General features: G+C 41.0%; 1 protein-coding gene across 6 annotated transcripts in view; it reads left to right on the top strand.

Moving 5' to 3' along the window:
* Positions 1-7,462: 7,462 nt before the first annotated feature.
* Positions 7,463-26,544, top strand: part of ITCH (itchy E3 ubiquitin protein ligase) — a 69,488-nt gene continuing 50,406 nt past the window's right edge. For 3 of the 6 annotated variants that reach the window (XR_015702917.1, XM_087749526.1, XM_087749528.1), the window contains exon 1: positions 7,480-7,569. The gene's annotated coding sequence lies outside the window, so the exon portion shown is untranslated. Of the gene's footprint in view, positions 7,570-26,544 lie in introns of all 6 variants that reach the window. The other 3 variants (XM_087749530.1, XM_087749529.1, XM_087749527.1) reach the window with 3 other exon arrangements.

The raw sequence follows: 26,544 nt of genomic DNA on the forward strand, positions 1-26,544 counted from the left end.
GAGCCCCAGCCAGCAGCTGACGGTCGCAGCAGCCTTCTTACGTGCACGCTGGATGACTCACACTGCTAATTTAGCTTAGCAGGGGTCCCATGTGGACTAGAGCCCTTGTTGTTCATGCCTTAAATTGGCCTTTAATATAGTGCTGTTACGGGTAGCATAGATGTACACTTACAGCACTCACAAATGCACTACAGCTCATGCCGCAAGTAAACTCTCCCTACCTGCCTCAAGCATAAACTCTGAGACATGTACTGCCTCGTGTGTTTGCACAAAGTCCTTCACAATGTGATTTCCCACTCACCGTCATCTCGTGCAGCAGTACAGAATAACACCACTAGGGATCTAGTTCAGTTAATACTATCTCAATCCACAGCAACATTTATATTACTGTAGCAAGCATTAGCATTATGATGATAATACCATTTGCCCCACCACAGCTAACTTTCTCCTCCCCTCTCCTCAGTAAAGACTTCTGCACTTTACCAGGTTCTGATTTTGTGATTATGGTACCATCCAAGTTCCATCATTAACCGCCCAACAGAGGGCAGAGAGAGCCTTCGTTTTGACTTCCCTGTGAATGAGGACTACCGACATTTAAATAAGAGTTTGGTATGATCAACCTGGTGCCTTTTGGGAGGAGTAGAGTTAGTCCAAGGGTTAAAAGGACGCTATGTTTTTGTTGCAAGAACACTAGAAATTATTTACTTGTGAACACGCTGTCTGTATACCCAGTGCGAACATGAACTGAAGCAAGAGCTAGAAGATAATAAATGAACTGGTGTGAAGGGAAGTTTGGACTAATTTTACCTCTTGCCTCTTATTTTCTTTATACCCCCAGCAAGAGAAAAACCACCAGGTTTCGTTTCTTAGAGGAACCCTGGGCCCAGCCTGTTACACAAGAGGCTGGTTCAGTCTCTGAGAGCCTGAGGCTCTTGGGTTGGTGGTAAGTCAGTACAACATCATCGTCTCCTCCCTCTCGCAGTTGTAGCAAGCATGAGCGTAACATGAACTGAGGACCAAGCCCTGAGTCTTGCAGAGCAAGTTTAACCAAGTAAAACTGGGAAATTATGAGCACTGCACCTGGTATGTTAATGGCATGCAATGGGACTGGTCCAGCAACCTTCCTGCCCCTTGCTGTTACTTACCTTAAGTTTGCAATTCAGCTGCCCAGTTACTTAGTGCACACTGAACATAAGAAAGGCTGGATAAAATAAATAGAGTGAATGAGCAAGATTACTACTCAGCAAGGGATATTCAAAGCCCGGGCCTGTTAGCTTCCTTGCACTCCAAGACCAGAGGTTTGGTTCAGAGTTCTTGTTCAGAACTGTAATGCTGCAGCTCCAAAGGACAGACGGACCTAGCGAAACACACAACTTGACCTCTTACTCAACAGGATTGATAGCTTGGGTGGTTTTGTTCTTTTTAGTGGAGGGCATTGGGGTATCCTGGTACGAGGGACTACATAAGGTAAAGAAGGTACAGACCCCTGAAGCTGATAAAGACTCTTAAAGAATTCACAGTGGAAACCAGTTCATTAGCTTCATTTGGCTTTGGATCAAGCCCCAGCTATTTAAATCGCACCTTCTCCCTTTGTATTAGTTTTGACAGTACATAGCTTTTTATCAGCATCTGTTCAGCTCTGAAATGCAAGCTGATTTATACCACAGCAATTTGCAAGGAGGTAAACCACTCAGGGGATGAGTCAGCCTTTCCGATGTAGATAATTTACAACTGTATAAATGAGGGAGGTTATCAGGGTGGGACAGGCATAAACCCGGGTCTAAACAAGATAAAGGCTCCCTCTCTACTAGCATCTCCATTTCAAAAACTCTTCTCAGAGAGCCTGGCAGAAGCAGGCATCCAACTCACACTGACGCTGAGCAAATGCACGTGTTCCCATCCTTTAAGAGTCCCAGATGCAGCACCCAGAGAGCAAAGCCGTAACTGGGATCCAAGTGGTGCCTGTGGGTACCCTGCATATCTGCCATGCTGCCTCACCACGGGCCCAGCTGACCTGAAGATTGCTTGCAAGATCTCTGCGTAGACAAGACAGAGCCGACAGTTAAAAAATGCATGGTGTGTTTCACATATCCCAGCACCAGCATGTCATGTCTTTTTCTGAAAACTCCCCAGCAGATTTACAGTATCGTGTCCTTCAGTCCCAGGGACAAATAACGTTCAGCCTTTTCCATGGGGAAGAGAGGAACAATTTTCCCAGCATCTTGTCTTTCCTTTAAGACATCTACATATCTTCGTTGTGTCATTTCCGTTCTCAAGACACCTAATCACTCCCTCCCAGTTCTCTGATTATGCACTGTAGAGCAACTGAGTAATAAAATACTTAATTAAATAGCCACGTCTTTGTTTTACCCTTTAATTAGGTTACTTAGAAGTAATAATAGCTTCTCACTAACCTGAGGGTTTCGTTCATTCCTTCACCAGATGACAGGAAGTAATTTATCTTTTCCTAGTGATACTTTTCTAAATCCCAAGTCAAATTAATCAATTCTGATTTTAAAGTCAATTAAAAATAGATACATTCTGACACCACGCTGTTATCTTCATGAGTGAAATCATGAATTCAGACTCTGATAACAAGGCAGCACAACAAAAATTCTCTTTTTAGGGATAACAATTTCAAGATAATAAGTCTAATTTTAAAATACAAAACACTTGCTGCAATAATTACCTAGTTAACAAGAAGCTCTGGACGATTTATGTATAAGAAGACTTACTTTATAGTTTTTTATAAAGTGCTTTGAAATCCAGTAATGAAAAATGATGTGAAAACAAAATATTCCTGCATTTATAAATCATCAACTTTACAAAGCCTTAAGTCAGACAGAAGTGTTAAGCCACTGTTAAAGACTTAAAATAGCTTAGCAGCTAATGGGTGCTGATGACATCTGATGACTATTCAACAGTCATTGTGTGATATTTGCTTGGGGCTGTGTCTAGCCCAAAGTGGGTAAGCCTTCACACTATCAAAATTGCTTCCATGGAGAGATGGTCACTGTGGTCTCTTCAGTACTAGGACCAGGTTTATGTTGTAGACTTATATACCGTTTGCAGACTGAGGTCCTAAACGAAGGTGGACAAAAACCTCAGGAAACTCAACAAAGACAAATGCAGGTGGTCAAAGATAGTTCTGTGTCTGGGAGGGAGTAACCCCAATTCAGCGGGACACGGGGCCGACTGCACAGAAAGCAATTTGGTGGAAGAGGTGCTGGGCTCCTAGTCAACAAGTTGAGCAGGAGTCCACAGAGTGCCCCTGTGACAAAGAAAGGCAACTGCATCCAGGGCTGTGTCATCAAGAGTGCAGCCAGCAGGGTGAGGTAAGGGAACCTTGTCCTTTACCCTGCAGTGGTAAGAACCCATCTGCCAGTGCTGGGTCCAGTTTGAGCTCCCTGGTATAAGACAGGCACTGATGTACCAGAGTCCAGGGGAGGCCGCCAAGATGATCAGAGGTGGAGCACAGGACGTATGAGGAGATGCTGAGGGAGCTGGTTCTGTTCAGCCTGAGAAGAGAAGGCAAAGGGGGATCTTACTGCTGTCTACAACTGCCTGATGGGAGGGTGTAAAGAAGACGGAGCCGTACTCTTTGCAGAGGTGCACAGGGACAGGATGAGGGACAAGAAGCAAAAGTTCCTACCAGTGAAATTCCAATTAGATATAAGGAAAAAAAATTCACTGTGCAGGTCATCAAACCAGGGCATGAAGGAGCTGTAGGATCTCCATCCTTGAAGATATTTATCTCTCAACTGGACAAGGCCCTGTGCAACCTTATCTAAGTTGGTCCTGGTTCAAGCAGGGGGTAGACCTAGAGGCCTCCAGAGGTTCCTTCCTACCTAAATTATTTTGTATTTATGTGATTCTGTCTGGACTTTTGTGTGCTTCACTAAAATAAAAAAAAAAAAAAGATCATTAAACCCTTGTCAAGGAGCTAAGAAACCCAGTTCTGTTTGCAACCCTGACAGCGACTTGCTGTGTAACCTTTAGCAAATTATGTGATCTTAGAAAGAACAGGTTTGTTATATGCGAGGTCAATGGAGATCTGTTGGTTGAGAGTGGAAAAAGGGAGAGAACGAAGGCAGGGTCTATTTCAGGAGAGGGGATAGCAGGATGATAAGGGTGTTCAGTGCTTCTGTTACACAGCCTAGTCCCAGCCCTCTAGCTGAGGGAGCCTAGGGCTTTGAGGTACCAGAGAGCAATCTCCATTTACAGACTCCTGCTCAAAAATCTAATAGAACCGCAGTGTTTTAATGATCTTGCAGGATTTTTTTTATTACCACATGAAAGATTCAAACATGGAGGTGATTTACAAAACTCTGCCACACAGACCCTTATCCTCAGTGGTTTCCCAGTCAACTCCCAGCACCAACAGCACTAACTTAGTGTGCTGGTTCTGGCTGTAACAACACAGTTAAGACTGCATTAGTGATTTGAATATTGTTACTTACAATAGCCCAACTGAGAACAAATGCTATATTTATTTTGCCACAAGAAACAATCTCTGTCCCAGTGACCTTGAAATCTGGATTGGACTGAGTTTTCTCTTTTTTTTCTTTAATGGAAAAAATATTATGAATATTATTAAATACTATCTCTCAGAAATTAACTCCCAGAAGCACTGCTTGACCGTATCAAACCTAGGAAATCTGAAAAGCTATTAAGTATACCCCGTTTTCCTAAAAAGCCTTTGTACAAGATCATCCTGCACAGTTGTAGCAAACTTTCCTAATCTGTTGGGGTTTTTACTAGTCAATAGAAAGTTATGACAGGAAATAGCAAGAAAATTCCATCCTGCCTGAGTATCTTGTAGAAAGTATAGGGAAAAAAGAAAATAATCAAGTAGTATTCTCCTTTCCCCAAAGAAGCAAAGAAAGGTAAAATCTTGGATATGTAGCTCTTCCACCACTCAATTATATTCATCTGTGCTTGCCACGTTGTTCTGGCATCAATTCATTATTTGTTGTTCCAGTTCACTGATAGGCCATGATTTTTAACAGGGAAAATGATCTCTGAAAGAGTGTGAATGTGAAGATTGCTCTACGTTCATCTTGGCCTAGCACGCATAAACTAATCAGTAGTCTGTGCACCTGGAATGCATTCTTTTTCTCATTAATTTTATAAAGCAGATAGCACCAGCAGAACTTAACTTGAGGCATCAGAAGCTGAAAAATAAAGAGATTAGTGTTGCTGGGGCTGAACAACAATTACTTTTCTGAATTGCCAGTTACAAGAGGAGGAAAAAAATGATAACACAGAGAGCAACTTATGTGGTGTCCTTGAAAAGAGGCACTGAATGTTATTAATTCACGTCTGCTTTAGCAACGTTTAGTTTGGAAACCTAAAAACCAGTAAGATAAAAACAGAGACTGCAAATGACCACACTGCCCTAGGGATATATGCATATCTGTTGAATTTGGTAGGAGTCACCCGTATGTGTACTTGGGGTAGCATTCAGCTTCTTTCTGCAAGCACTAAACTTCTACTAAAGTTAAAATTAATTCAGACAGCTGGGGTAAAAGGTACGCCTAGCTGCAATGTTCCTACAGTTTGGGGAATCAAAACACAGGCAATCTGCAAAAACAAGCCCAATGTTATGTACCAGCTGGGAGACACAACAAATACGCTGTAAAGGAAACCCAGCTATGCAGATGTGGAACCCCAGCTGAAGACAGCCTGAGCTTTACTGTCCTGCCAGGACAGGAATCTGTACCGCAACAATGGATGAGAGATGACTGTTTATGTAGGGGATGCATGAGAGAGAAATTTCTGTTAAGTAAGGCTTGCAGAACTCATTTTTATTGTTATTAATTTGAATGGACCATTTAAATACGGAACTGTAAATATATGCATATGTGGTCAAACATCTGTAAAGGAACGTAAAGACTTAAAGGTGCATTGAAAAGCTTTAGAGGAAAAAAACAACTCCAGAACTTATTTCAGCTGTTCAATTTGTTTGGTTCTTATATTGGGCTGTAACCTTGGCTTCAAATTTGCTTCCCAGGAACGCACACCTCTCTGACAAAGCCACATACTTCTGACTTTCCAGTACTCATAGGCTCTGAATCAGCAGCATATGTTGTTCTGTGCTGGAATTAAAGTGATTCCTGTGCTTGAAGTTATACCTTGGTCAATCATAACTGCAGATGGCTAATGGGCATTGAAACATGTATGTTGTTCTGTTAGAGGAAAACAGTCAGGGTTGTTTTTTTGCTTAGGCCTCATCAACAGAAACACTCACTTAATTGTAGCTGTGGGATCTTTCTTATTGGAGTTTATGTGTGAATTAGGGAAGACAAGATGGATTTTCACATCCCTATCAGTTGTAAGCAAACGCTAAACTTTGCACTTGTAAAGTATGTAATTTTCCTGAAAAAGTATTGAGAATATTCTCCTACTCTTTGAAAATTAAGGAGCCTTTTCTCTGATTTCAGTGCATGGAAACTGAAATCTCTCATTCCTCACTGCCAAAAGACAAAGTGTATTGTAATTTCTCTGCATTCACTTATGCAATAGTGCATTCTGGTTAAGAAAAACTACACTTGAAACAAGAAAGATTTTATGTAAAAGTTAAGTAATATCAATAGCCTAAGTATAGAATCATAGAATCGTTTAGGTTGGAAAAGGCCTTTAAGAGCGAGTCCAACCGTTAACCCAGCGCTGCCAAGTCCACCACGTAACCATGTCCCTAAGCACCACATCTACCCGGCTTTGAAATACCTCCAGTATGTAACAGATCCACTGTACCTGCAGTGGATGCATTAAGACCGCAAAACCTTAATTGTGTGTCACAAAGCCCGCACTGCTACCAGTGACGTCCCGGTTGCTTCACTGGTAGAAACCCGGGTTAGCCAGTACGCCCCTTTGCGCTGCCAGAAATTTCCAGAAATTGGTATTACTGTGAGAACCCAGTGCCACGGACGGCCACAGCTTCGTTAAGGTATTCTCATAACTTGACAGGAGCGTTAGCCTAGCCTGCAGGGTTGCTTTGATGATCAATGATTTTTACTGTAGTGTGTGTATACATACACACACACACACACATATATATATATATATATATACACTCTGTGCGGGTATACACACACATAGCTCTTTTCAGGGACCCGGCCCATAAGGTTGCCGTGGGAGGTGAGGGGATGACCGGGACCACGCGGCTCCCTGCTGCTCTGGGCAGCCTCGCCAGCGCACAGGCAAACCCCGCTGCGGCCTGCGAACCGAGGGCTATTGCGAAGCGTTCACGGCAGCTCACCGCCAAAGCCCAGGCGCACAAACCGCAACCACGGCCCAACCGGAGGGGAAGCCCCGCCGGCGGGACCGGCCCCACCCGCCCCGTCCCCACCCGCCCCGTCCCTCACGGCCCCGCGGCCCGCCGCCAGCATGCGCGGCGCCCGGCGCGGAGCACGCCGGGAGTTGTAGTCACCGCCCGCCCGTGGCCGCCGAGCGACTCGGCGCGTGCGCAGATCCCGCCCGACTTTGTAAAGTCGCTGCCTCAGGTTGGGCTCGGACCGGCTGCCATCTTGGCTGAGGGACGGGGGAGCTGCTACGCCGCCGTGCCCGGTGAGGGGAGCCGGGGTCCGCGCTGCGGGCAGGGCGGGAAGGAAGAGGCGGAGGCGGCGGTAGCGGTGGGGACGGGACCCTGCGGGGCGCGGCGAGGCGGCCCCGCCGCTCTCCTCGGCTCCGTGCGGCCGTGGCGCGGCGGCGGAGGCAGGGGGGCGCGGGGGACCCCGGCGGGCGTAGGCCTGGCTTCTTGAGGGGCTTCTCGCCCCCGGGAGGGCCCCGCTGAGGGACGTCCTCCTGGCCGCGCTGCCTCCCCGGGGGCCCCGGCGGGGGCAGCCCTTGGGCCGGGGGCCGGGCTGGGACGGCAGTATCGTTCCTTGCCCGGGGCACGGGGCGGCGGTCCCGGGACCGCGGCGCTCCCCTGCGAGGGCTGCCTGGCCCCGCCGCCCATTCTTCGGCGCCGCCGGCCTGCGCTGCGGAGCCCCCTCTCCGCTCCGGCTGGCGGGGGCACCTGCCCGGACCCCGGGCTGGGGTGCCTGTTTCCCCCAGCTCTGCATCGCTTGCTCTAGTTGTCCCCAGCAGTATTTGCTTCCCCTCCCCGGTCGGACTGTGCCATCCTCTCCAGGCTCCTTGTTTCTGAGATCAGCCTCTAAACCTTCTCCCTCTTAGGGCCTTGGGGATTCGCTCCCGTCAGAAGCTTCGCTTTCCGTCAGCCGGTCCGTGGCACAGCCCTCTTTCCAGCCTTTGTATTTAGCCCTCTCTAAGGAGCGCGTCCCCTCTGTCCTGGGGTCTCCTTCCCGATGAGGCTGCCGCTACCGCAGCCGCTTTACGAGGGTTCGCTGCCTTTGTCTTGTCCGGGTACAGCCGTGCCTTGAAGTAACGTCTCCCATCGATAAAGCATGACTATAGCTGGAGGTTTATACTGAACTGTGTTCCCTCGTGTAAACACAGCAGAATGGCAACGCTGGTGCCACCGCTTTATTTTGGAAACATGTACAAGTACTAGCTGTTAACCCTCCAGCTTCCAAATAGGGTGCCTTTGACCTTGTGTGCAATAGTATCCAGATAAAAGCAGAAGAGGGTGTTTGGGGATGCCTTTATCTAATTTGCTCTAATATCCAAGAATTCAACTTGTTTTAATAACTGTAATTTGTGACGTTAAATTGACAAAAGAACTTCAGATCTGTGCGTGATGCAGAGAGAAAGGCGGGTGCAGCATTTGGGATATCTGTTGTCATTTGTGTGGCACCCTTTACCCTTGAAGCTTAAGAAAATATGCTCAGCAAAACTTATCTTTATAGCTTAGTTCAGTTTTAATTGAAGAAATCAGAAACCAGGGTATTTTAGACCATCTTTTCCCAATATATTATTGCTTATTTTAGTGAGTTTCTCATTGTTGTGTTTGGTCTCTGCTACCCTGCCAGTCATCCTTTTCAAAGAGAAGAGGAGAGAAATCTGGACTGATATTTGTAAGAAGGCAGATGTTTAACATTGAAACATGAACTGCAAGCTGCTTCAGTTCTGAGGATTTTAATGCATAAAAAAGATCTTGTTTGAAAAAACAAATTTAAATTATCTTCTTACAGCGAAAGTCCAAAGCCGTTCTAATTTAATTACAGTTACATTGCTCTTTGCTACAGCTGTTTAAATCTGAACTTTGTCTAGTGTGCATTCTTAGTTGTGGTTTGGCCGACAGTTTTAATCACTACACTGAACGCATTCACCTCCAAGTGATCATTGGAGTGATATGTAGCATTCTGATCCAAAGTGAGTTTTCTTGTCTTTAAAACAAAGAACTGATAGAGTACATGTGAAAGATGATGTTGCAGTGGAAAATAACTGAGACTTCTGAGTGCTAACTTTGAAAGCTTCTTACAGATTAAACAGTTATTTTGGGGCTTAAGAGAGATTGAGAGAAGATTATTTATATGAATTTATTAGTTAAGCAGCATCACCTCATTTTCTTCTCTTAATTTTCTCTCCCTTCTTAAAGTTCTGTTTCTTCTGTGGAGAAACAGACCTGAAATATGAAGTTGTCTTGTTTCTTTGTTTCTAAGTTTCAAAATAGTTTGGGGAAGTTAACTACAGAATAAATAAGCTAATAGGAAGACAGGTAGTAAAGTAGCATGATGTTTCTCTTGTAGAGTTTAAATTAATCATTGTTTCTAAGAAAGCTTGTCTTAGGACTACTTGAAACATATGTTTCATGAGAGATTTACAAAATAAATCCGTTTTCTTCTATTTTACAGCATATACAATAGACAAGTCGCTTCTGAACAGCATTATCAGTTGAGATGAGTTGATGATAGCATCTAAACAAGTATCTTTTGTAAATTTAAGCTGTTTAAACAAAGTAGTAAGCATATTCAACCATAGTGAAGTGTTTCTCTTGTTGCAGCAAAACCAAGTTGATTTCTGCTTAAAAGCAAGGAAAAGAGCCTTATAGGGTTAGAGCAGAAGAAGAACCCCTTGCAAATGGTAATGGTGAAGCTTCTTGGAATGCTGTTTGTTTTTAAGCCTTTCTGTTTGGCTATCCAGTTATGTTCATGTAATGTTCTAATTTTTGTCAGTGTGCTGTACTTACATGTAATTGAAGGAACTACTCTGTGCCTTTACACCTAAAGAAAGCAAATACGTGTGCATAACCTAGAGGAGAGTATTTGCCTCAGTTGCTTGCTGTAACCGTGTTTTGCCCAACTATAGAAGCACTTTGAAGTGTGTGCTTGCCTCAGAAGAGGAAGTAGGCAAGCCATGATTATAGTCTAGCTTGGGAGTATTCTGTTTTTCTAGGTATTTACTTTTTACTGTCTCATAAGCTGAACATTTTTAAAGGTTTTAGGCAATCCTTCTTGGGCTTGGTTTGACTGTTACCTGAGCTAATTCTGTGTCCACAATTTGGAGAGGGAAAGGTAGTTTTTCTTCTTCATCCCCCTCTGAAGAATAAAGCAATAAGAACTTAAGCATTTTCTGTAAGTGACTGGGATTCAGGTTTTACTTATTGTAGTGCAGAGTTGCTGCAGCTGAAGGATTGATCTATAAGAATTGCAAATTACGCTTAATAGAAATGAAAGTATTGTAACAAACTGGGAAAGAGCATTTTACAGAAACCAAGGCCCTGTTTCTTATGACCAGCTCTTAAGTTATGCCTGGAATTTTTACTTTTACTATACGGGGGCATAGAACAAACCTCCTGGTAAAACATCAAGGGCAGATGATTTTTTTTTTTTTCCCCTCTGAGGAAACACGATACTAGATCTTGTTACGCTGGTTATTCAAATCGTTTTTTGAAGCTTGGCAGTATGTTAATATGTTGTTCTTATTTTTAAAAAAAGTTTTATTATAGTCCTCCCATTTAGAAACTGATAATGCCTGCCTTCCACCCACCTGCCTGAGCTATTCTCAACTGTGCTGGTAGGAGAGGCCTATTGTTTCACTCATGAACAGAACTACTTACATGTTTGCATTTAGATCATTGATTTTGAAGTTCAGAGCTTAGACGCAAATGGTATTGTTGTTGAGCAAGAAAAGGCCTGTTCTCTGCAGGTGGATTGTTAAAGTTTTATTGTGTGGAACCCTGTTTCTAATCCAGAAGTGAAAGTTAGGTGACTTACCTTTTACCTGAAATGTGCAGATCTAGGGTTTCGGATTGGGTAGGTCATGATATGAAAGCTGGAGCTTTCTAGAAGAAAGTGTTAATATCCGCCTCTGTAAAATCTTTATGATGTCTGTTTTCTGTTCTTTATAGGTCTAGCTTTTTGTTAAGGGTAAGCCTTTAGATATACTTTTTCTCTCTTAGTATTAGCTAGATAGGTTTAAACTTTTTAAAGTTTAATACCAAGGAAAAGAAAGATCAGTTAAGGTTTAAAGTTATCTTGAACAGAAAAAGACATAGTAAAGACAGCTTTATAATCTCATTCTGATTTATTCATTAATTCATCAAATGGATAGTCATTTGCAGTGAAATATCCATCAAGAATATAAAATTTGTGACTGGGAGCATGTTCATTTACTTAAAAATAAAACGGGCTCTTTGATTCCTTCAGTTTCACATGATTGTGATGGAACTTTTGCCTGTGCAAGTCATTCGTTAGTGGTTACTGCCCTTTTTAACTTTGCCAGTACAGTGAAAAAGCTAAGGCAGACTAGATGCTGGGCAAGTTGAAGAGTATGTACTGAGACACGGAAGAGTGGAATGTGTTAATTTTCAACATGCTTTTGGTCAGTATCCATCCCTAGTGCCTGTTCCTATCCCCAGTGCTAGCTGTCTTTTAATCATATATTAATATTAATAATCATCACTCTTGCTTGACAGAGTGGTCAGATATCCAAATTTTTATTTCTTCACTGCTGGTTTCATAGGCATTTGAATGGATTAAGACCTGTTGCTCCAAATACTGCATTTGTACTTTTCTGACACCTTAATTTTTGCTCTGCCAGTGCCATGAGTTGCTTTTCTCTTGATTTATTTGCAAAGCAGCTAGATGGAGTGAGTTTTTTCTTTATAAGGTTTCCTCAACTTTTTTTTGCTTTGGCTTGTCAGAGCCTGAATTCATTGACCTTTGGATCACTCTGATTAATTTCTCTTCATAGGGCTTGCCTATGTGTGTGTGTGCCTTGCGTGTATATGTATGCGTGTATTTCCTACTCCTGTAAATATATCATTTCAGAGACTAGATAAAAAATGTAGCAATAAATATATAAAAATGTTCATAAGGCGATAATTGTTTGGTCTAATCTTTAACCAGGCTTGCTAACTTCTGTGAAAGTGATGAGCTGCATATTTTCACTAGATTTTACCTGAACTTGAACACCCTTTCCTATCTAGCCAAGTTAAGACCTCCTCGGGTGTTCTTGTACATGAAGGGCACTTCACTCTATAAAGGAAGTGAGAAAGGAGAAAATACAGGTGCTTAGAAAATGAAAAGTAACAGTGTGACACACTGACTTTTTTTTTTGTATAAGGATAGCAGGGCTGCTTCTGTTCTTAAATGTATGCTGTTCATCCAGTGCATGTGTTGTCATCAATGATGCAGTCTTCAAAGCAGCTTCTTATTCCAGCTGTTTGAAGGGGAATAATGTGTATAATGATAACAAGAAAGAGGAGGGAAATGCTGAAGGTTTAGGAGAACACTCTGACCACCTTACTCTACATTAAAAAAGTTTCTATAGCTATCCAAACTAAATAGCTGTCACTTGTGTTTTCAGGTTTGTTTTTTTTTTTTACCTTTTGTTATTTAGTAAATACTGCCCATGTGTAACATTTCTAATTCCATTCCATTAGGTTCATCACCTAAAGATACAGAGGAAAACTTACAATCAGTGGGCAGTACCTCTGCAGATACTTGGTGTACTCCATTTTGTGTTTGTTAAATTGAGTTTACCAGTAAGACATTAGAATATCTTTTTTGTCTTTTGCAAATGCGGCATGTGCTGTATATTAGAATGACCAATTTCCAGAGCAATGCTACATTTGTTAAACATTTGCCTGAACCAAATCTAGTTCAGGTCAATGAATGAGCTATCACAAGGCAATGGTGTTCTCATTGTTCTTTTTGTGCACCCATCAAATCAGTGTATTTAACCCCTGTTCTGAAATCTAATTTGGGCAAGTGGATTTGCTCTGTGTGGAAACCTCTTGACATTGCTGGTGGTTTATATAGGTATTCTCAATGATTTAAAGGTTTTAAACATAGTCCTGTGAGGTGTGACATATCATTACTTTTTTCCTTTCCCTTCCTTTCCACCTGTCATCAGGCCCTCAGAACTACAAGACTTTTATGGTATTAGTGACAATTTGAGTTGTTAAAGCAAAAGAAGAAAAGTCTTGCTTTCATCTGGGATGTGAATGTCTGAACAAAATAATACTGTCCTGATGGTGATATTAGAGGTGAAAATGCTTTCAGACTAATGTGTGTTCACTTGGAAGCTATGAACTTCCCAGTGAACTGTACGTTTGAGTGTAGAAGATACCAACAAAATGAAATTCACAGTTAAGGGTGGACGATGTGGGAGTGGAGAGGGGAGGGACTTTATAGACAGTAATGATAGGGATAGGATCTATTATGAGAGAAAGCCTGTGCCACAGCTGGAATTTCTTTGCTTTTTGGAATTTCACTTCCTATTTTTACAATAGTAAACTCTGTACTTTGTATTTTGTATTTCTGCCTTCATGACTTATAATCAAATGCGGTAAGGTTCTTACGCATTATAAACTAAATAAAAAAAGTGAACAGAATTTAGAAGAACAATTGTCAGAACTCCTCACATGACTTAGACTCAGGATTTGTATCTGGAAGAAAGCTGATTAAGAAGGTCATTACATAGCATTATAACCCTATGGGCCTATACTTTTACTCCAGTATGTGAGTACCTTTTTGGTTTCCCACATAATGCATGGACAGGTAAGCCGTGAAGGGGTGTGTGAATGGCATAAGTGTGTTCACACTGAATTACACTCCTTGTATAGAATACTTTACAAGGGCATGCAAAGTATACCTATTTTATTAAAAAAAAAAAAAAACACAACTTTTTTGCAGTTATCAGGGACCCTAAGCTTTTTTTTTCCTGAAGATTTACCGAATTTAAACAGGTCAGTGGGTGTCAATTTAGCACTAGAATTGGCACAAAGATAGGGAAGGACTGTGGGACTGGGAGGAGTGTAAAGGGGAAGGTGGGACCACTCCTTCAGCAGTATCAAGCTGCCAGACTGGAACTCACCATCTGCGCTCCCCTGATAGCTGCAGCATCTGTATTTTTGTCAGTCTCGCTGTACAGTTACCTCTGGCTCACTGTCAAGTTTTAGTTTAGGAGACAGTTACAAGCTTCTTCACAGACCTGTGGGCTTTAAGTTGTATCCCTGCAGTATGGCAATTCCCTTGAAATTGAAGGATGAAATTAATGTTTTTTAGCAGATAATCCTGTTCTTTTTTAAACGCGCGATTGTCAGTTCTTCATGTAGAAGATCTAGGACGTAAACACTGAAACTTTCATTCAAGAATTTTATTTATTACTACAGTTAGCAGTATTGGGTAACCCAAGATTTCAGAAGAGAAGTCTCCTTTGTCTTCTGACGGAGGGCAAAGGGGTTGTAGGGGAGCTCCACAAAAACCAAGTTAAATGGAATTACCGAGAATATTGAAATAGTGGTGCAGTTCTAAGCCATCTTTTTCTTATAGTTTCTGTTTTATTTTCCTGAGGCATGAGCTGAAATGTAGTAAGCACAGTTGCATTTTGCAGGGTTGGGATGGTTGTGTTGTCCACTCCTGGCTATGTTTTCATGTTGCCATCTGGTCACTTGCAAAAGATTCCTAGGAAGCAGGTGATGGACTTCTGTTGCAATTAGAAAACATGAAGACGATTTCTCTGGAACTCAAGATTTTGCTTGTAGCAGTTTGCAGTTTTAAAAAAGACAGTGACCCAGAGTACACTTTCAGATACCTCAGTGTTTACTTAAATAATCTCTTTTTTTTTTCTTTTTTCCCCCCAGAAATTCTCATTTTCATTACAGCTTTTGGATTTGTGTGCTTTACTTTAGTAATGCATAATTTAGGTTGTAAAGATGCAACCTTTATTTCTGGCTGGCATTGAATTTAGCGCACAGAAATATTACTTCATTTTGTTGCAAATATTAAATTTCCAGTTCTAGTTTCTTGATTTGTAATGCTTAAGAGTATTCGGAGAAGAAGCTTATTTTTCTTATGGGGAAATGTATGTATATTCATACCTTGGTAACTAGTTAACTGTAAGAATTTCAGTGCATTGGCTGCAGTAGTTCTTGTTCTTACAGCTGAGTCAAAGTTAATAAAGAGGAACTATGTCTTATAGCATCTAATTTGCTAAAGCAAGTACAAGCAGCGAGTGACAAAGAACTCTCTTTTTCGAGAGATCTCAAGTAATCAGCAAATTTCAGATTTGTGGTTGTCACTGGTAGCAGAGAATGATTCATCATTTCTTTGATGAGCCTTGCCAGGTCGAATTGCAGATCTGTGCAGTCTGTTTTGATTTCATTTATTGCTCAGGTACCTACAGTGACAATCTGTTTAGCAAGGTAGTCTTTGTCAGGCGATGTCGTTTGCAAGTATCTTCCTACTGATACCTCCATGGCCCTTTTCATCTCTGTTCTTGGGAGCAAAGAAACAGAGGTGTATCTGGGGCTCTCTTCATTCTTATGTGAGCCGTCATCAGTGCTATTGAACACTCTGAAAACAAGATGTGTTGTGTGCTGTACAGCTCTGTACAGAACATACTAAAGAAGAATGTTTATGTTGATGTAGATACCAGCTTTATTATGCTTTTGAAAAATGTATCTGCTAGATTTGAGTCTTCCAGGTGACAGGATCTGGTTTTGGTTCTGGGTTTGTAGACTGCTAGTAAACAACAGTCTTTCAAAAGGCTACTTTTAAAAACGTTTTGAAACAACTGTAATAGTGGGCGAAGTTGTCATTCGTAGTAATAAGTACAGGTAATAGTGTAATTTAATGGTCAAGCTTTCTGTGTTTTTTTTTCCTCCCCCCCCCCCCCCCCCCCCCCGAGTTAAAACTTTATGTAGGTTTGTTTGAATAAGGGTGTGTATGAACCATTGATAATGAAATGTAGTGCTGAGAATGGAACGGGGAAATACGCTGAAGCAAGCATTGAGCTGTAAACAAGAAGAAAAACTAATGGCTGGAGATTACGAAATCCTCTGTAGGTGCTGTCCTCTGTTAATAACTGAACATATAACTGCTTCTGAAGGGACTTGTTTAAAAGCTGCAAGGTGGATGGTGAAACAGAAAGTGGTGGCCTTGTATTCTGTTTTACTGTGAGAGTTTAGAATATAGAGATTGTTTCTTATTGACACTTCAAAAGTAATGCCTTTGAAATACATTTAAAAATAGCTGTAATACAAAAACATCAGTTTTCTTCTGATGCCAAATCACAAAATAACCGGTCAAATTAGGTAAAGCTCAAGTGGTTCTCCAACATATCTACAAATATCATTCTTTTGTCTTTCTTCCTGTGAGCATCAAATTAAGTTCTGCAGTTTCTGAAATTTGCTCATGAAGGCTAATGATTTCTGCCTTTTTAATTGGAAAGTAACATAAAACTGTAATCTGAACTGTGATGCTGTGTGGGTATTTCTGTAATAATGAGATAGGGGAGCTAAATGTATGCACTGGGAACTGTGGAATGAGTGAAAGTTAGTGGATATGTTAAAACTGTAAGGCTAAAGTGGTAGAACAGAACACTGATGTGAATTTATCAGCTTGGCATGTAGCTACATTATGCCTCTGCAATCAAGTTACCCGTGTGTATCATTGGGATTTTTGGCAGTATCATTTTTGTTTGGTTTTAGTATCATAAGTAAAACTCCATTGCCATTCTTTCCCACTGAGCTTTGGATTAATTTATATAGATACCTAGGAGAAACTTTTAGAAACCGTTAGAGGATCAACATCCTTTAAGTGACAGGCCAGCCCAAATTTGTCACACATGGGATATTTTTAATGTAAAATAGAGTAATTAGTTGATTGAAAGTACTGCAGAGATTGGGACAGAGGCTTTATAGATGCGTGGGAGAGATACAGAGCAACATATGGGTAACTGGCCAGATTTGCTCTGGAAAGTTATCACCATATGAGTTAAAATGAAGGAAATTCTTAAAGGTATGAACAGTTGGACACCTGCCAATAGCAAAGTAAAATGTCTTTTTGAATAAACAGAGTATCAACCATTATGTTGAATGACTTTCCCACCTCTGACGTTATATAAATAATAAGGGATACCACAGGTTCCAAGGCAGTGATATGTGAATGCTTTATGAGGTTTCTAATCAGGGCAAAAGAAAATCAAAATATGCCAGGAAAGCACCATGCATATGAAGTGTACAAAAGCATACTTTCTGTTGGGATGGTTGAACTTGGCCTTGATTTTTGCATGTTTTTCACTTTCACGTTACCTGATTGTCATTAATTGAAGCTAGCTAACACTTTGGTATGTACAGTCTTGGACATTTTGTAGAAGATTGACTCAAGCTGTATTGCTTTGTTTTTTATAATAGCAACAATAAGGTAAATGGAAGTAGTTTCTAAAAGTGAGAAAAATAGCTAGTGTAGGCTTGTGCATTGAATTTTAATATAGGACTGGGGAAAAGCTGTAAAACTTAAAGCAGATGACACTCAAGATGAAGATTACTGAACCTGAAGAAGGTGCATGCTGGCTTATGCAATCTGTGTCTTTCTATTCAAACTAGTAGAACTTAAGCTGTAATCAATAACTGGGCACTGAAAGGGAACCTTGGTTTGGAAAAAAAAATCTATATGATCAACTTGATTGATAGATTTCTCTTCAGAGGAGGAGTCTGCTACAAGACAGAGACCTAAAGAGAACAAGCAGAAAGAACAGGACAGGTACAACAGGAATTACTGAGTTTGTTTTAGGGAAGTCAAAGAATCAGAATAATTGAGGTTAAGAAGGGACTTCTGGACATTGTCTGGTCCAAACCCATCTGCTTACAGCAAGGCCAGTTAGAGTGGTCAGTGATGTGTTCAGTTGGGTTTGGAATATCTCCGAGGATGGTGACTTGGCCAGCTTCTCCACTGTTCAACCACCTCACAGTAAAATAACTAAATCCCCTGTTTTTAAGTGGAATTTCCTGTATTTTAATTTGCGTCCACTGCCCGTTGTCCCATCGCTGAGCACTGCTGGGGAGAGTCGGGCTTAATATTTTTTAACCCTTTATACCCCCCTCAGGTATTTATACACACTGATAAAATCCTTCTGAGCATTCTCTTTTCCAGGCTTAACAATTCTAGCACTCTCAGCCTCTCCCCATGTTCCAGTCACTTTATAATTTCTGTGTCCCTTTGCTGGTGTCACTCCAGTACGTCTGTGTCACTCGTTATTTGGGGAGCCCAGAACTAGACACGCTGGCACACCAGATGTAGCCTCACTGGTGTTGAATAGAGAGGAAGGACCACCTTCCTCATCCTACTAGTGATGCTTTTCCCAACACAGCCCAGGATGTTGGTGCCCCTTTTTTTGCTGCAAGGCAGCATTGCTAGTTCCATGTTCAACAGTACCAGTGTTTTCTGCAAAGTTGCTTTCTGTCCAGGTGCCCCCCAGCCTTTACTGGTGCATGGATTTATTCTTCTGCAGGTGCAGAACTTTGCACTTCCCTTTGTGGAACTTTCGTTTCATCAGCATATTTACTGAGAGTGAGCTTGGTCCCATTGTCCAGGTCATAAAGTAAGAAATTAAACAGTATTGGCCAAGGACATACCCCTGGGGTACAGCACTAATGACTGGCCTCTAACTGGACTGTCTACCGCTGATCACAACCCTTTGAGCCTCGCAGTTCAGCCAGGTTTTCAGTCCAGCCCACAGTCCTCTGTCTGGCCCATACTTCATCATCTTGTCTATGAGGATGTTATAGGAGACAGTGTCAAAGATAATCAGCATCCACTGCTGTCTTCTTAACTACCAAGTCATCTTGTCATAGAAAGCTGTCAGGTTGGTCAAACATGATTCCCCCTTCATAAATCCATGCTGACTAATCCAAATCACCTTCTTGTCCATAGTATGTTTGGAAATGGCTCCTATGAGAATTTGCTCGCTGACCTTCCCTGGGATTGATTGGATAAAACTAAACTGAAAGCTGCAGTCCAACTGGTGTGGGGCTGTGCGATCAGAGTAGAGCTGATAAAGAAAACTCCAGAAATGTATACAGTGTCGATACTGGGTTTACAGACCTGTCTTACTTCCTAGCTTCACTTCTGTCACATTGCACTGCTTGCCAATGTGGACGTAGTATAGCAAATCAGATTAAGGAAGGCACAGTGAGAGTTCAAAGGCTGTCATCACTGGAAAAAGGCTGTTGCCATTCTAAAAGACGCCATAACAAAAAAGAGACAGGTCAATTACTGTATTTCTGAAAGGTGTGTGCAAGGACTTTTTAGAAAGATTAAAGTACAGGAGGTGAGAAATGGGTCTGCCACAAAATAGGAATCTGTTTTGGCAAATATTTCCCTCAGTGAAGCTTAGAAGCCATAAGACAGCACAATAAGATAATACAGGCTAAAAGGGAATAGACTTATTTTTAAATACAACTTTCAGAAAGGAATTATTTTAATTTTCCTTGAATGTGTGCAGTATGAACAAGTGTAGAAAATGAAGAAGCAGTAAAGGTCTTCAAGAAGAAAAAGGAAACAAACCAAAAAGAAACCTAAATTGATAGAAAGGGAAGCATTTATATGGATTTTAATTGATTAAAGTGCTGGGAAATGCAGATCCTGAGGTGTTAAAGGAATAGCTGTTACATTCACGAAACCCAGAATTATTTTTTGGAAAACAGTGAGATGGAGAACGCTTCAGAAGGAGTTAGCTTAGAAGCTCTTCTCAGTCTTTCAATTGAGAGTCATCTGAAATGAATGTACAAACATATACTGGAAAAATGATTACACTTCTAAGAATTAAATCATGTAACAAAACAAATCTTGTCATATAAAATGGTTTTTTTTAGAACTATTAGATTTGCCCTTCGGTAAAGCAGTTTGATTTACAGTTTGCACGAAGTCCTGAAAGAAGTAAATTATCTTGACAGTGAGAAATCTCTTACAAAATGAAAGCTGGCTTGTAATTGAACTTGATTGGAAGGTGACTGCTTAGGGTAGAAGAGGCAGTTGTCTTTAGAGTTCACCTGTTTTACTTTATTCACTCATTTCTCCATATTATTGCAAATATTAAGAGGAATAAAATTTCTAAGGAATGCATCTTTAGGTAACTTCATATTTTAACTTTCATGTTAAATATGATTTGTTTCTCTTGATACGTTTTAGTAGCAGTATGGCAGGGATATGTGAAAAGCCTGAAATGTTAGGAATGTAAGGCATTTGTGCACGTTTATGTGTTAGGAAAATAGGATAGGCATTTGGTAAAACCACTCACTTTGTTGTTATTGTACCTGGAAATTTGAGTATCTATTGAGATACCTTTATTACAACTTGTATCTTCCTACTGGTTTAGTGTACTGAACATTTTTATGAGACTCTGAGCAGCTTGCTTTAACTTTGAAGTTGGCCCTGTTCTGGGAGGGTGTTGGACAGGATGACCTCCTCTCCAGCCTAAATTATTGTGTGGTTCTGTTAAAAAAAAAAAAAAATTTGGGAGGAAATTAGAAAGTAACTCACAGAAGTGTGTTCTCATTTTAAGATACCTCTTTCAGTAACACATTTTCATATATGTTATTTTCAGATCATTTTTAGATCGTTTTGGTTTTTTTAAAATGCATGGCATAGAGAACAAAAATATATATAGGAAGGTTCTGAGAGATAAGATATAAATTCTGCTTGACAGTTGTCTAGACTGTGTTCAGAAACATCTTAGAGTAAAACCAAGCAAACTTTTCTCATCCTGTGTGAAATTTTTCACAAGGCTTTGTACCACGGCTTTAAAGTGACTGACTGTCCTATGTATTTTGTCTCCCTGTCCTTAATTTTCTAGGCACTTTGTAACAGGCAAAATTTTGTTTTTTATGGTGTATTTTTCATCTTTCAAGTTTTGTTCATGTGTTTTCTGTGAAATAACTTTTAATCCTTGAATATCTTTGGTTTAAATATGGAAATGTTAATTGGTGTTTTTCCTGACTATTTCTGCTAACTTTTTGCATTTTAGGAAAACTGTTAAAACTGCAAAAAGATGGGTAAAAGGGAGGTGATTTGAAATATCTCTTCCAGGCTATCATCAGTTAATAGATTACAAGTAAGAAAATTGCTTAAAGGGGAAAAAATAACTTACAATTTTGGCTTAGCTCTGGGTGATCACATTAAGATTATTTCATTGCCCTAATTAAAATTTAATTGAATAGCGTGAATAAGTAGCTTATGGCGTGTGGATTTGTGTGACCATCTCTTCTCACTGCTGTGTCACGTAGCTCAAGCAGTGATAAGCGGAGGCCTCCGGATAAATTCTTTCCTTCCCCCTCCCATAGCAACAGGCAGGAAGAGACTTTGGGTAAAGTTCTTCAGAAGATTTCTTTTTCATGCTTTATGGTAAGGTCCAAATTAACCTGTTGCTAACACCAACATTAATACTTGACTGAGATGCTCAAGACTGGGATTTTCGCTTTGTAGGAACCTCTTAGCCTCAGAGCCAGCTGAAGTGTAAACATAGCTGTAGGGCTAAATAAGATTTTATACGGCAAACAGAACAAAAAATACTGCTGCTTTTGGTAACTCTGTGTTTTGTAACTATCTTGGACTTCTCTTCAGTGCTTCTTTGTGCTCAAAGTTGTCTTTTGTGATAAAATTTGAGTAGCATTGAGAAATAGAATCTCTGAATTACGAAACAAATGCATATATTTCTACGGTTAGCCTACAATCTTACTTAGGTAAACCATAACTAAGGCTGTGTGCTGTAGAATATTGTGTTTATGGAACAGCTGCAATTCAAAGCACTAATGCTTTTGGATACTTGGTCAGCTTACTGTTAGTGCACAGTTTAACAGTGACTGCTTGTAACTATCCGGCCACACTATCTGCTTTTCTTGAGAAAATTCTCTTCCAAGATTACCACTGGAAAATGTTGTTTATACTTTCTAGGTACTTTCTTTTTAGAATCCTGGAAATATAACAATGTTGTTTTTCAAAAGTGAAATATAAAAAGGCTTTTTGCCTGTTACAGGTCTGTCAATACATGTCTCTCGATTACATTACTTCAGTCTTTGTAACTGTCTTTCCTTCCTGTCTGAGGAAGGATGTCCCTGAAGTTACAGCACAGATTATTTTTTTTAACTTGTATTTCCGCAAAGCTCCATATAGGATATGGTTCACAGTGCAAGGAAGTGGAAGAATTAAGAGGGAAAGCTGTGATTTATGTCAGAGATGTCAGATGTCAGAGTTCTAATTGCTAGAACTTCATGCCTTTTTGTTAGAGATCTATAATAACAGTCTAACAGTCCTAATGACAGGAATTGTGTAAGGTCAGAGGAATTTTGGTATTTGGAGGTGCTAAAAGAATATTTCACATGAAAGAAGAATATTGCTCATTCTGAGAAGTTGGTCCACTATATAGTCAATCACCCCCAGTTCTGGAACCTCCTCCAGGCAGCAGCTCTCTGATCATAACACTGTCAGCTGGTAGGTTTCAGATCATGAGTTTAATGTGTATGTTGGAAGCTGAGTTTCCTTTAAACCATCCTAAAAGAAATGTGGTGCAACTGAAATGTGATAGTCACAGTAGACCAGTGTGGTGGGTTAACTGTGGCTGGCTGCCAGGTGCCCACTAAGCTGCTCTCTCACTCTCCCTCCTCAGCAGGAGGCGGGAGAAAATAAGATTAAAAAATGTCGTTAGTTGAGATTAGGATGTGGAGATCACTCACCAGTTACCATCATGTGCAAAACTTGACTTGGGGAAAATTAATTTATTGATAATTAAAAATAGAGTAGGGTAGTAAGAAATAAAAACAAAACTAAAAACACCTTCCCTCCACTTCCCCTTTTTTCCAGGCTCAACCTCACTCCTTCATTCCCAACTCTTCTACCTCCTCTCCGCCCCAAGCAGCACAGGGGAATAGGGAATGGAGGTTGCAGTCAGTTCATAACACTTTGTATTTGCCAGTCCTTTGTCCTCATGCTTTTCCTGTGCTCCAGCATGGGGTCCCTCCCATGGGATACAGTACTTCACATACTTCTCCAGTGTGAGTCCTTCCCACGGGCTGCAGTTCCTCAAAAATTGCTCTAGCATGGGTCCCTTTCCATGGGATGCAGTCCTTCAGGAACAGACTCCTCCAGTGTGGGTCCCCCATGGGCCACAGGTCCTGCCAGAAAACCTGCTCCCATGTGGGCTCCTCTCCATGGACTGCAGCTCCTGCCAGGAGCCTACTCCTTTGTGGGCTCTCCATGGACTGCAGCTTCCTTCAGGGCACATCCACCTGCTCCACTGCGGGGCCCTCCACGGGCTGCAGGGTGGGTATCTGCTCTAGCGTGGTCCTCCATGGGCTGCAGAGGGACAACCTGCTTCACCATGGTCTCCTCCATGGGCTGCAGGGGGACAACCTGCTTCACCATGGTCTCCTCCATGGGCTGCAGGGGGACAACCTGCTTCGCCATGGTCTTCTCCATGGGCTGCAGGGAAATCTCTGCTCTGTTTCCTCCTTCTCATTCTTCACTGACCTTGCTGTTTGCATATTTGTTTCTCTCACATTTTCTCACTCCTTTCTCACACAGCTGCTGCACAGTGTTTTTTGCCTTTTCTTAAATACGTTATCACAGAGACTCTACCAGCATCGCTGATGGGCTCAGCTTTGGCCAGCAGTGGGTCCGTTTTGGAGCCGGCTCTATGCAACATGGGTGCAGCCCCTGGTCTCTTCTCACAGTGGCCACCCCTGCAGCCCCCCTGCTACCAAAACCTTGCTACATAAATCCCATACAGTCACCTACTAAGGAGACAGGTTTGGGGCTAAATTTGATTAGTTGTCTTTGATAAGTTAAGTAAAAATATTCTGTACTCATACCCTTAGGGATTTGTTACTCCATCAAGAAAAGGCAACCAACAGTGATTTAAAAATCTTGACCTATAGACTAAGCTTACAGAAGAGGGGGCCTAGGAAAATAGTTTTGCCCGTCGTGAAATTGAAAAAAGAGTACAGACCCTTATAAACAAACTTTTACTTTGCAAATGTATTGTCAGCCCATGATAACATCTGGGTACTTTCAGCCATAAAAGGAATAGGCTTGAATATCTGGTTTCTTGAATGAAAAGCAATTTGTCTTGCTTTGTGAGTAGCAAGGTAACTGCTTACCTTCCAGTCCACAGGTTGTAACATTGTTCTGGTTGTGCACTACCGCTGAAAAATTTTCCTGAAGCCTCATCACAGAAGTATTAAGATGAAACGTAGTTCTGAGTCAATGCAGTATTGTGTTGATACTATGTTATTACAAAAGATTTTTTAAAAAGAGTTTAAAAGGCCAAAATGAATTTCTAAAAGCAATGGTTTGTAAAATGCAGGAGTTAATCCAGTTAATGTCCAGTTAATACCAGTAAATCCAACAGTTTAAAAATCTGTTAAAGTTTGTGGTAGTTACAACGGTGGCAGTTTCACTGTCTTCTCCTCTGTCTTCACAATACCAGGTTAATTCTCTCTACTGTGGGTTAACGTGCATGCCAAGTTTAATATATCTTGTTTTCCAATGGTGGTATTTAAGAACCAGCCATTTTAAGTATTGCTCTATTTCTAAGATTACAGCAGTGAACCAGTTTTAGCTTAGCGGCTTGCATATATGAATTGTTGTCCTCTTTGAAATGGATTGTACCACGAGAAGGAAATGGCTGAAATAAAAATAGACTCTCTCTTTGTTTTCACAAATGGTTTTAATTATCTCGTGCAGCTCTCTGCAGTGGCTTTTCTTGCCAGGCTTTTTGGAATCAAGCAAAAGGCATATGATGTTCATGTACACTTTTGTCTTTTTTTCCCCCTCTTTGAGCATTTCTTAAAAGTTATCAAAAGCTAACATCCTTTTAGTTAGGAAGGAAATTCATTGCCAAGTTATCCGAGTTGGTGGCAAAGCCTGTTTTGTCCCTTTTGTCCTGCCTGCCACAGTTTTAGTCTAAGAACAGCTTGTGGTTGGGGAATTATTGATGTACTACTGAAAGGGGAAAAAAACCCCGTCAAATTACATGATTTTTTTTTTTTCTTTGAATTTTGTATATTGCAGTACTGTTTCTTTACATGTCTTTTTTCCAGTTCTTTTATTCAGTATCGAATACTATAGGTAGAAGAAAGTCATATGAAATATTTCTCCTGAGGTGCAGGTTATACGAGCAGCCTGCTTGGTGCATAGAAATGCTAATGAATGAATTCTCTATAATTTTAATGTAAGTCTTTGATTTGGGAGTCCTGAAGACATAGTTTAGTTTAGATTGAAAGCAGTGTTGTTGGAAGCAATTTTCTCTGCAGGTTGAAGTTGATGGACCAGTTTTTCTAATCTGCGCAGTCTGCGTAAGGAGCACTGGTGATCCCTGATATTGAGGTAAAAGTTACAGCGTGAATATCACTGGGTGTCTGGCCACGTTTCCAGAGTTATTCTGTCTTTCCTTGGGCAGTCTCTTTGTTTTGATAGTCAGGTTACATGTTTTTCAGCTTTTCTGACTTAGAAACTTTGGATTCAGAAGAGTTTCCCATGTTCAGTTCTCTTTTGAAGTGGTAGATATTAGGAAAAACAAGGAATCAGCACTGAGGATTAGTGTTGCATAAATAATTGTCTGAGTGCTTTTAGGAAAGATGTTTAAGGCTGTTAGTCTGTAGTTCCTTAGTCTTTGCTACTGTAATTTTAAATCTGTTGATGACACACAATAGAGCCATCTTTTGATCCTATTGTAGGATATCAATGTGTTGTCAGACTGATTATCATTCATGTTGTGTATGAGGTTGCAGTAAAATTAGTATTACAAAACTCAGGGTGAGACTTTACAGGAAGGGGATATGGTATTTACTTTTAAAGTCTCCATTTTACCCACTCACACTCATTCTCTCATACATTCCATATACTCTTTCTCTCACGCTCGTGTACTCACAAGCACCAGGACATTTTTGTGTGTTGAGGTGGTATAGCCGGTGTCTCTTATGTGCTACATGGAGGGTGGAACTCATGGTATCTGTCAACTGCTTATCATGCTTCGGGTTCCTTTTGGTGACAACAAACGACTTTGTAGATGAAAATTTTATATCCTTTGGGAGTCAAGAGTTGTTTTACACTAGTCCTTTGCTTTAGAATCTGACTTACTTCAGCCTCCATAAATTTTAAGTGAAGGCTAATGCTACTTGCTTTTTCCTGATTTGGAATATCCATATCTTTATAGCTATAGTATGTTTTCCTGTTGGGCTAACAGGAAAAGCAATGACGTGATGTCATCCTGTTGGCACTCTCCTCCCTTTAAAGCACAGGCTCTTTTGCTGGCCAGTCATCTGTGCTGTTATCAGAGTGAGGGCATCCTGGTCTTGACACAAACACTCCGCAGTTTTATTGCTGCAAGAAGTGTCCTTTGTAATCAATAAAAGCC

The sequence above is a fragment of the Nipponia nippon genome, unplaced genomic scaffold (genome assembly GCF_047370975.1).
Source record: "Nipponia nippon isolate SJK-2023a ecotype South Korea unplaced genomic scaffold, ASM4737097v1 scaffold_13, whole genome shotgun sequence".
NCBI classification, from domain to species: domain Eukaryota; kingdom Metazoa; phylum Chordata; class Aves; order Pelecaniformes; family Threskiornithidae; genus Nipponia; species Nipponia nippon.